The sequence below is a fragment of the Salvelinus alpinus genome, chromosome 20, assembly GCF_045679555.1.
Source record: "Salvelinus alpinus chromosome 20, SLU_Salpinus.1, whole genome shotgun sequence".
Classification (NCBI taxonomy): Eukaryota; Metazoa; Chordata; class Actinopteri; order Salmoniformes; family Salmonidae; genus Salvelinus; species Salvelinus alpinus.
In genome coordinates, this window is record NC_092105.1 from 30,897,114 (window position 1) to 30,907,107 (window position 9,994).

The 9,994-nt window shown below is 42.1% G+C and overlaps 1 pseudogene; it reads left to right on the forward strand.

Moving 5' to 3' along the window:
- Positions 1-8,021: 8,021 nt before the first annotated feature.
- On the forward strand, positions 8,022-8,160 carry LOC139547413 (U2 spliceosomal RNA; annotated as a pseudogene).
- The last annotated feature ends 1,834 nt before the right edge of the window (positions 8,161-9,994 follow it).

The window sequence follows — 9,994 nt, forward strand, 5'->3', positions numbered from 1 at the left end:
GTTACGTTACAGACTTATTCTAAAATTGATTAAATCATTTTTTCCATTCATCAATCTACACACGATACCCCATAATGAACATTTTCAAATGTATTACAAATAAAAAACAGAAATATCACATTTACATAAGTATTCAGACCCTTAACTCAGTACTTTGTTGAAGCACCTTAGGCAGCGATTACAGCCTCGAGTCTTCTGTGTATGACGCTACAAGCTTGGCACACCTGTATTTGGGGAGTTTCTCCCATTCTTCTCTGCAGATCCTCTCAAGCTCTGTCAGGTTGGACGAGGATCGTCGCTGCACAGCTATTTTCAGGTTTCTCCAGAGATGTTCGATCGGGTTCAAGTCCGGGCTCTGTCTGGGCCACTCAAGGACATTCAAAGACTTGTCCCGAAGCCACTCCTGCATTGTCTTGACTGTGTGCTTAGCGTCGTTGTCCTGTTGGAAGGTGAACCTTCACCCCAGTCTGAGGTCCTGAGCTCTCTGGAGCAGGTTTTCATCAAGGATCTCTGTACTTTGTTCCGTTCATCTTTACCTCGATCCTGACTAGTCTCTCAGTTCCTGCAGCTGAAAAACATCCCCACAGCATGATACTGCCACCAACATGCTTCACCGTAGGAATGGTACTAGGTTTCCTCCAGATGTGACGCATGGCATTTAGGCCAAAGAGTTAAATCTTGGTTTCATCAGACCAGAGAATCTTGTTTCTCATGGTCTGACAGTGCTTTAGGAGACTTTTGGTAAACTCCAAGTGAGCTGTCATGTGCCTTTTACTGAGGATTGGCTTTCGTCTGGCCACTCTACCTTCAAGGCTTGATTGGAGGTAGAGTGGCCTCCCGGGTGGCGCAGTGGTCTAGGGCACCGCATCGCAGTGCTAGCTGCGCCACCAGAGTCTCTGGGTTCGCGCCCAGGCTGGGCTGGGTTCGCGCCCAGGCTCTGTCGCAACCGGCCGCAACCGGGAGGTCCGTGGGGCGACGCACAATTGGCATAGCGTCGTCCGGGTTAGAGAGGGTTTGGCCGGTAGGGATATCCTTGTCTCAGTATGTAAAATGTAATAAAATGTATGCACTCTACTGTAAGTCGCTCTGGATAAGAGCGTCTGCTAAATGACTAAAATGTAAATGTAAATGTAAATGTAATGGAGGAGCGCTGCAGAGATGGTTGTCCTTTTGGAAGGTTCTCCAACCTCTACAGAGGACCTCTGGAGTTCTGTCAGAGTGACCATTGGGTTCTTGGTCACCTCTCTGACCAAGGCCCTTCTTGTGCTCTGATATCTACTTCACTGATTTCTGCTCTCGTAAAAGCCTGGGTTTTCTGCACGTTAACATTAGAAGCGCATTACCTAAAATGGATCAATTGAAAGTGTGGGTTCACAGCTCCAATCCAGATATTGTTGGTCATTACTGAGACGTGGTTAAGGAAGAGTGTTTTGAATACTGATGTCAACCTTTCTGGTTATAACCTTTTTCGGCAAGACAGATCTTCCAAAGGTGGGGGAGTGGCAACATTTACCAAGGATCACTTCAGGGCTCGGTTGTGTCCACCAAGTCTGTCCACAAACAATTTGATTTGCTGGTTTTAGGCATTACACTTTCATATAGCTCTTTGTTGACTGTTGCTGGGAGCTATTGTCCTCCATCAGCACCGGCCTGTACCCTACCTGCCCTAGGCACTCTCCTGGCCCCTTACACTAAGTCTGAATTTGTCCTGCTTGGTGACCTAAACTGGGACATGCTTAAACCACCTGACCAAGTCCTAAAGCCCTCATGGACCCTCATGGAGTCTGTTTCTGACCGTTTGAGCAGACACATGCACATTTGTGGCCTGCTGGAGGTCATTTTGCAGGGCTCTGGCAGTGCTCCTCCTGCTCAAAGGCGGAGGTAGCGGTCCTGCTGCTGGGTTGTTGCCCTCCTACGGCCTCCTCCACGTCTCCTGATGTACTGGCCTGTCTCCTGGTAGCGCCTCCATGCTCTGGACACTACGCTGACAGACACAGCAAACCTTCTTGCCACAGCTCGCATTGATGTGCCATCCTGGATGAGCTGCACTACCTGAGCCACTTGTGTGGGTTGTAGACTCCGTCTCATGCTACCACTAGAGTGAGAGCACCGTCACCATTCAAAAGTGACCAAAACATCAGCCAGGAAGCATAGGAACTGAGAAGTGGTCTGTGGTCACCACCTGCAGAATCACTCCTTTATTGGGGGTGTCTTGCTAATTGCCTATAATTTCCACCTTTTGTCTATTCCATTTGCACAACAGCATGTGAAATTTATTGTCAATCAGTGTTGCTTCCTAAGTGGACAGTTTGATTTCACAGAAGTGTGATTGACTTGGAGTTACATTGTGTTGTTTAAGTGTTCCCTTTATTTTTTTGAGCAGTGTATATAAATATTAGCTAGAGCAATGTCGGAGTGGCATTGACTAAAATACAGTAGAATAGAATACAGTATATACTTATGAGATGAGTAAAGCAGTATGTAAACATTATTTAAACATTATTAATGTGACTAGTCTTCCATTATTAAAGTGGCCAGTGGCCAGTGACTATGTAGGGCAGCAGCCTCTAAGGTGCAGGGTTGCATAACCGTGTGGAAGCTGGCTAGTGATGACTATTTAACAGTCTGATGGCCTTAAGATAGAAGCTGATTTTCATTCTTTCGGTCCAAGCTTTGATGCACCTTTACTGACCTCGCCTTCTGGATGAAAGCGGGGTGAACAGACATTGGCTCAGGTGGTTGATGTCCTTGATTATTTTTGTGGCCTTCCTGTGACATCAGATGCTGTAGGTGTCCTGGAGGGCAGGTAGTTTGCCCCCGGGGATGCGTTGGGCAGACCGCACCACCCTCTGGAGAGCCCTGAGGTTGCGGGCGGTGCAGTTGCCACACCAGGCGGCGATTCAGCCCGACCATCCTAGAGCAAAAAGGAGAACACCATCGTGTTCGTGAGTCTCATCTTTCAAAAGAGTGGTAATATTTGTAGGCCAAACCGTTCGGACGCTAGATACGTTTTTGTGAGAAGTCCGATTTGCGGGATGTCTCATGGTCTGAAAAACACGGTTCTAGCTCTGCCACCTTTCGGCGGATGCGGTTCATTGAGATGCAGCCCATGCAAAATATCAGATATCTCTATCTTAAACAGAGTGGTTTTGATGGGGATTTGTTTATTATGTTAATTAGATTTCCACAGGGGCGCAGAAATTGTACGCTATGGGTTTTTCAAGTATAAATTACCAAAATTACCACAGATTGCCATAGATGACCTATTAATTACCAAAATTACAGAAGATTCCGGTAACTTTGTAAATTACCGGTAGCTTTGGAACCATAGCTGTGACTAAATTGTTGCATGGCCATAAAAAGAACACACAACATTTTTTAAATAACTTTTACTTCACTTTAAAAACATACATTTTCAGCAAGCATATAGTGACAGTTCGTTGATGCATTACTACAGTAGGCTCCCTGCACATGGCAAGTAAGAAAAGTATATACATGTATTTTCTTTGCTACTAAATGGCACCCATTTGTCAGTCAAAAGGGGACACTTAAGATACTGTACCTTTTGAGTGAATTAAAATATATCAATTTCCACTCTATCGTCAACTCTTGAGAAAAATTAATAACAGTGCATTCTTACAAAAGTACTGTCCTTTTCCTAGGTTGTCATTTAATGTATACCATTATAGAAGTATGCATGTATTTAGTCTATACAATTTAACCCAATGATAGTTATACTGTACTAGTATATTACATTTCTGTGAATTTGTTTTAGCTGTGTCAGTATCACCTTAATATGTACGAATGTGTATTTTTTCCCATAATTTTTTCAAATTTTTTTAACAAATGAAACATTTGGGAGTTTAACATCTAGCCCACTATCTGTAAAAATTGTATCACTTAAAAAGAATATCCTGCCATATATTTGATTTAACATGAACTGAAGTCCTCAACCATCCTCTTAATTAGCGGCATTACGGACAGTGCATGTTGAGCCAACTCACAAGAAGTGTGATTAGCAGGAGGACTTGATATTCCGTAGATGGGCTCACCTCGGGTTCAAGATGAAACAGACTCTGATTGGACTAAATTAAACCTCCCACCCCTGAGAGTGTTTCCCAGGGCAGTAATTTGGAACATTTTCAAATGGGCCTCAGATTCCTTGAGTTAATTAAAAATTAACCAGAAATGATTAATCGACATCCTTTATCAGAGTTACATTAACAGACTTTTATTAGCTTGACTAACAAATGGGCATTTGCTATCAAATTACTGTGGTCAGAAAGTGGAATCAATCAAAAAGCAGTATGTAATTTACTTGAACTTCTCTTTGTTCAAGGTTGACATTGTGGTTTGTACATGACTGCAGCATGTTGAGGCATAGCCTATCACCTTACATTTATCATGTTTCAGGAGAAGACTCACATGCAGAAGGTGTCGAAGTAACAAAAGTTTATACTAGAACAGGTTTCAGAGAAAACGACAGGTCAAGGGCAGGCAGAGGTCAGTAATCCAAATCAGAGTTCATAAAGTACAGAACGGCAGGAAGTCTCGGGGTCAGGGCAGGCAGAGGTCAATAATCCAGGGTGGTGTTACAAGGTACAGAACGGCAGGCAGGCTCAGGGTCAGGGCAGGCAGAAAGGTCAAAATCGGAAAACTAGAAAACAGGAACTAGAAAAAGACAGGAGCAAGGGGGAAAACGCTGGCAGGCTTGACGAACAAAACGAACTGGCAACAGACAAACAGAGAACACAGGTAAAAATACATTGGGGATAATGGGGAAGATGGGCAACACCTGGAGGGGGGTGGAGACAAGCACAAGGCAGGTGAAACAGATCAGGGTGTGACACATTTTGCCAAAAGTATATTGTCAATGGATCTTTTTTATGCAAAAAAAATCTTCAATTTTTGGGGTTACATTTGAAATTATTGAACACTTTTCCTTCACATGCTGACAGAAACCAACATATCAGGTCGATAATGTATTTCATATTCGAATTTAGAGAAGCCAATTGGACAGTGTTTCACAACACAAGCAGCAAAGTAAGACAATGATTGATTCACTTCCTTAGTGCTTCTAACAAGGATCTGTGCTATCTGGGATACTTGGGATGTCCCTACCCAATTGAAGTTGACATTTAAAATGTTTAAGGTAGGGGTTAAGGTTAGGGTTAGATAAGGGTTATGGTTAAAGTTAGGGTTAGGATAAGGGTTAAGGTTAGGGTTACGGTTAGGGTAGTGATGTTGCAAGGATCCCGGATAACACTAACCTTAAGTCCTAATTTCTATGTAACTGTTATTCAAAAACATTAATTGTGCAGCTTAAATGCACTAATTGAAATTATTTCAGAGGATACACATCAATGCCTACAGCTGCCTTAGGCTGGGTTGCTATCTTACTCACGAAGCAAATTAATGAACTGCATTGTCAAACCTTATTTAGGGAGCTTTATTCTCTGTTGCAGTTAAGTTCTTAAGTGGCCTAGCTACTGCTATGCATTCGAAAGGTTTCTACAGGAACTTTAAGTAACACTTTAAAACCTGCAGGTATTTTGCTAGATGGGGTTGTTATGGCATTGTAATACTGGTCATAAACATTTTAACCCCATTTAATGTGTGATTATCGTCTCAAAATGATTCTGACAAATTACCAGCAATTTTAAATCAGTTTAAATGTTGGTTTCTTAGAGAGACATAACACATTATAACCCTTATTATAATGCTTGTAAAGAGTTATAAAGCATTATACCTGCAATATTTAAGTGTTCCAGAAGATTTATTTGAAAGTACTGTTAAAGTACATAAGCCACCAACAAGGTTTGGTCTCCTGTAATAGCCTAAATCTTCAAAATACGACCAGAAAAACATTTAATATCTGTCAATTATTTCCATCCAAAACCCATCTAGTGATCTTTCTGCATCTCTTTCCAGTTGTTCCTGGCTGCACACGCTGGGCTCCTTCAATCAACACCGGTCCTATTAATCCCTGTATGGCAGCAGGGCTAATGTGATGATGGTTATGAGCATGTCCCACTAATGGCTGAGACTAAAGAGCTGCAGGAAGGCCTGCCTGGTGGCCCCAATATAGAGTGAGACTCCCAAAAGGAGCCGTCTGTCAGATGTATTTCTGCCTCCCTCTCCATGACACTGTGTATTTCTGCCTCCCTCTCCATGACACTGTGTATTTCTGCCTCCCTCTCCATGACACTGTGTATTTCTGCCTCCCTCTCCATGACACTGTGTATTTCTGCCTCCCTCTCCATGACACTGTGTATTTCTGCCTCCCTCTCCATGACACTGTGTATTTCTGCCTCCCTCTCCATGACACTGTGTATTTCTGCCTCCCTCTCCATGACACTGTGTATTTCTGCCTCCCTCTCCATGACACTGTGTATTTCTGCCTCCCTCTCCATGACACTGTGTATTTCTGCCTCCCTCTCCATGACACTGTGTATTTCTGCCTCCCTCTCCATGACACTGTGTATTTCTGCCTCCCTCTCCATGACACTGTGTATTTCTGCCTCCCTCTCCATGACACTGTGTATTTCTGCCTCCCTCTCCATGACACTGTGTATTTCTGCCTCCCTCTCCATGACACTGTGATTCTGTCATTCACACAGCAACAACATCTGGAATGCTGGGTTTAATAGGCCACTATCAGTCCCATCTCATTTGGGTTACTAATCAAACAATTGAATTAAAAACTATGACGAATAAGTATTCAAAGACAGAAACTTAGTTAAAAACCAATGCTAGAATTCAATATGAATTTGATTATTTGTCACTTTATTGATAATGTTTGTTTTGCGGCAAAGGGGACAACTATAGGGAGACTGATAAAAAAAAGTGAGGCAATTGTGGTGGACTAACTCACAAATCAACACAAGTGACTACATCCTAAATATAAAGGAAATGAAACAACTGAAACACCCAGGGGAAGTAGTTCAGTTTTCCTCATCCTGTCTGTCCTTCCTGATCCTCCCATCCCTCTGAGGCCAGTTTGGACCTGGAGCTCTTCCAGAGGCCTGCTGATTCATGCCCCCCACACACACACACACACATCACAGCCACAGATGCCTGAATGAGAAGGGCATTTCTATACCACAACAGCTGGGGTTCATTTGTCATACTGTAATGTATGCTTGCTCACATGGTGAAAGTTGCTGCGGCTTGGTGCATACCCTCCCTCTCCATCAACAGAGCCTTCTCTAAGAGGGAGGCGTTAACAGAACTCCAGTCTATAGAGACGAGAGTAGAGTAAGCCTACTGCTGGACTGAATCCCCAGGGACAGGTGTTTCGTAATGGTCTCAGTGCTCAGAGGAAGCCCTGTAGAGCCTAGGAAGGCTTTCCATTATCATGAGTTGCACTGTTACAGCAATCAGATTCCATCCATCCTCTGCCATTGTTTAGAGCAGCATGCAGGGTTGGGCAATTATTTTGGCTCGAGGGCCACATCAGAATTTCAATATTCAGTGGAGTGCCACACATTTGTTTCTGACCTATTTGTTCGTCAAGAGCAATTTGCGGGCCAGAAAAAGGGCAGTTATTTGAAAATGTATAGGTTCATTGTAAATGTGTCATACTTTTTTATCTAGTTTTAGACGTTCAAGGCCTGGAGTGTTTAAAAAAATATATAATTTGCTCTCTAGCAACTTGGGAAGGCTTGCTGTTATCATGAGTTGCCCTGTTACAGCGATCAGATTCCACCCGTCATCTGCCATTGTTCAGAGCAGCGTACTTTGACGTGGACAGAACTTTAACTTATAGGCAGAGGAGAGTGAGCCTACCACTGGACAGAGTATCTTGGGATAGGTGTTTCATAATGGTATGTCAGTGCTACAGGGAAAGTCCATAAACTTCAGTTGTACTGGTACAGTAATTACATTACCTGTCTCATAGAAGCACCTGTTCTTTTCATCCAAGGACTACACCATTTACTAAATCTTTATTATTAATGCCAAATTACATAAATGTTACCAAGTTTCAGATTTCAGGTGCTTTACATGCAAAGAGAGAAGGCATCTCTTTTCTGCCTTTTGGCTAAGATCAAGTGTAGTATATGTTCTTATCAACAAAAAAACTAAAAAGAGATAGAGAAGGCACTGAACTGCTTTAATAACTTGTAGTAATTTCAAGGTCATATCAGAGTAAGATCCCTGTGGAAGGATGGTACCATCCGATAATATTGAGTGCACACAATCACATGCAGCCTTTGCCCTGATTAAATTATCCCCCAGTCAGCATGTTCAGTACATGGGCCCGGATGGCTTCGTCAAATAAATTAAATCATTAAGTAGCAGGGGTCCTATAGATGTGGCCTTTCGCAAATTATGCTGCACACACTGTTCAGAGAAAAGGTTTCCAGCTGTGCAACTTTATATGAATAACTCTGGAAATTCAGCCTCTGCTTAATTTAGCAGAACCACCCCACCGCCTTCATTTCTTTGTGCATGTGGGTTGTAAATGTAATTATAAAAATGCAATTTTCACCACTGCTTTACTTGATTATATCAACTTGTTGAGATTTTTCCATCTGAATTAATAAATAAATAAATACATACATTGTGTACCCTCTGTATTGTTACTCAGAACAACATAACAACTAATCATTACAGAGATTTCTTAAATTACACAGTAATTCATATTTATTAGGTCTGTATGTGGTGGCGTATCTATAGTTCCTTCAAAAGGTATTCACACCCTTTTTTCCATATTTTCTTGTGTTACAGCCTGGTTTTCAAATGGATTAAATAGAGATTTTGTGTCACTGGCCTTCACACAATACCCCATAATGTATCAGGTATCAAGCTAAGACCTAGATGCATTCTGTGTCGAAGTAACAATGTTTATTACAGCAACAAGGGCAAAGTTACAGGACGGCAGGCAAGCTCAGGGTCAGGGGCAGGCAGAGTGTTCAGGCGGGTGGGTACAGGGTCTGGACAGGCAAGGGTCAAAAACCAGGAGCGAGAAAAGAGAGACTGGGGAAAAGCAGGAGCTGACACAAAAACGCTGGTTGGCTTGACAAACAAGAAGAACTGGCAACAGAGACTACAGGTATAAATGGAGGGGGGTGGAGACAATCACAAAACAGGTGAAACAGATCACGGTGTGACATAATGTCAAAGTGGAATTATGTTTTTCAAAAAGTTGACAAATTAATTAACATTCAAAAGCTGAAATATCTTGAGTCAAAAAGTATTCAAAAACCTCCCTTTGTTATGGCAAGCCTAAATAAGTTCAGTAGTAAACATTTGCTTAACAAGTTTAACATGATTTTTGAATGATTACCTCATCTCTGTAACCCACACATACAATTATATGTATGGTCCCTCAGTTGAGCAGTGCATTTCAAACACAGATTCAACCACAAAGACCAGGGAGGTTTTCCAATGCCTTGCAAAGAAGGAGACCTATTGGTAGATGTTTAAAAAAAAAAAAGCAGATACTGAATATCCCTTTGAGCATGGTGAAGTTATTAATTACACTTTGGATGGTGTATCAATACACCCAGTGTCATGACTGTCCACGAGAATCCAAATAGGTCTGATCAGGTTTGCAATGAATAACTTCAATAAGAACCCCCCCACACCCTAGAGGGGGAAGGAAATAACTAGTGGGGGTTAACAACTCACGCCTTGTTGTAAATCAAGGGAGAAGATTCAGGTCTGCGCTCTCAAGATTCACCAAAGGAATGTCTTTCTTTCAACAGACTTTTTCCCGCTGAAACTCTAACACATTCAAAAGCGAATACTGGAACAATATTTCTAACGTGGAACATTGGGAATGGCCAGAGGCGATCTATAGAACACTAATGTCATTGGGTTTGTTATTTTGTGATGTCATTATGTCAAAATGTTATAAAGGAAATACTGCAACTTGGAAAGTATACCCAATACATATACAAAGTTTCCATACTATGCGTTGTGCATGTAATATAAAAAAAGATTAACGTGTTTTTGTTAAGAGAGGGATGTGATTTGAAAAGCTATACGA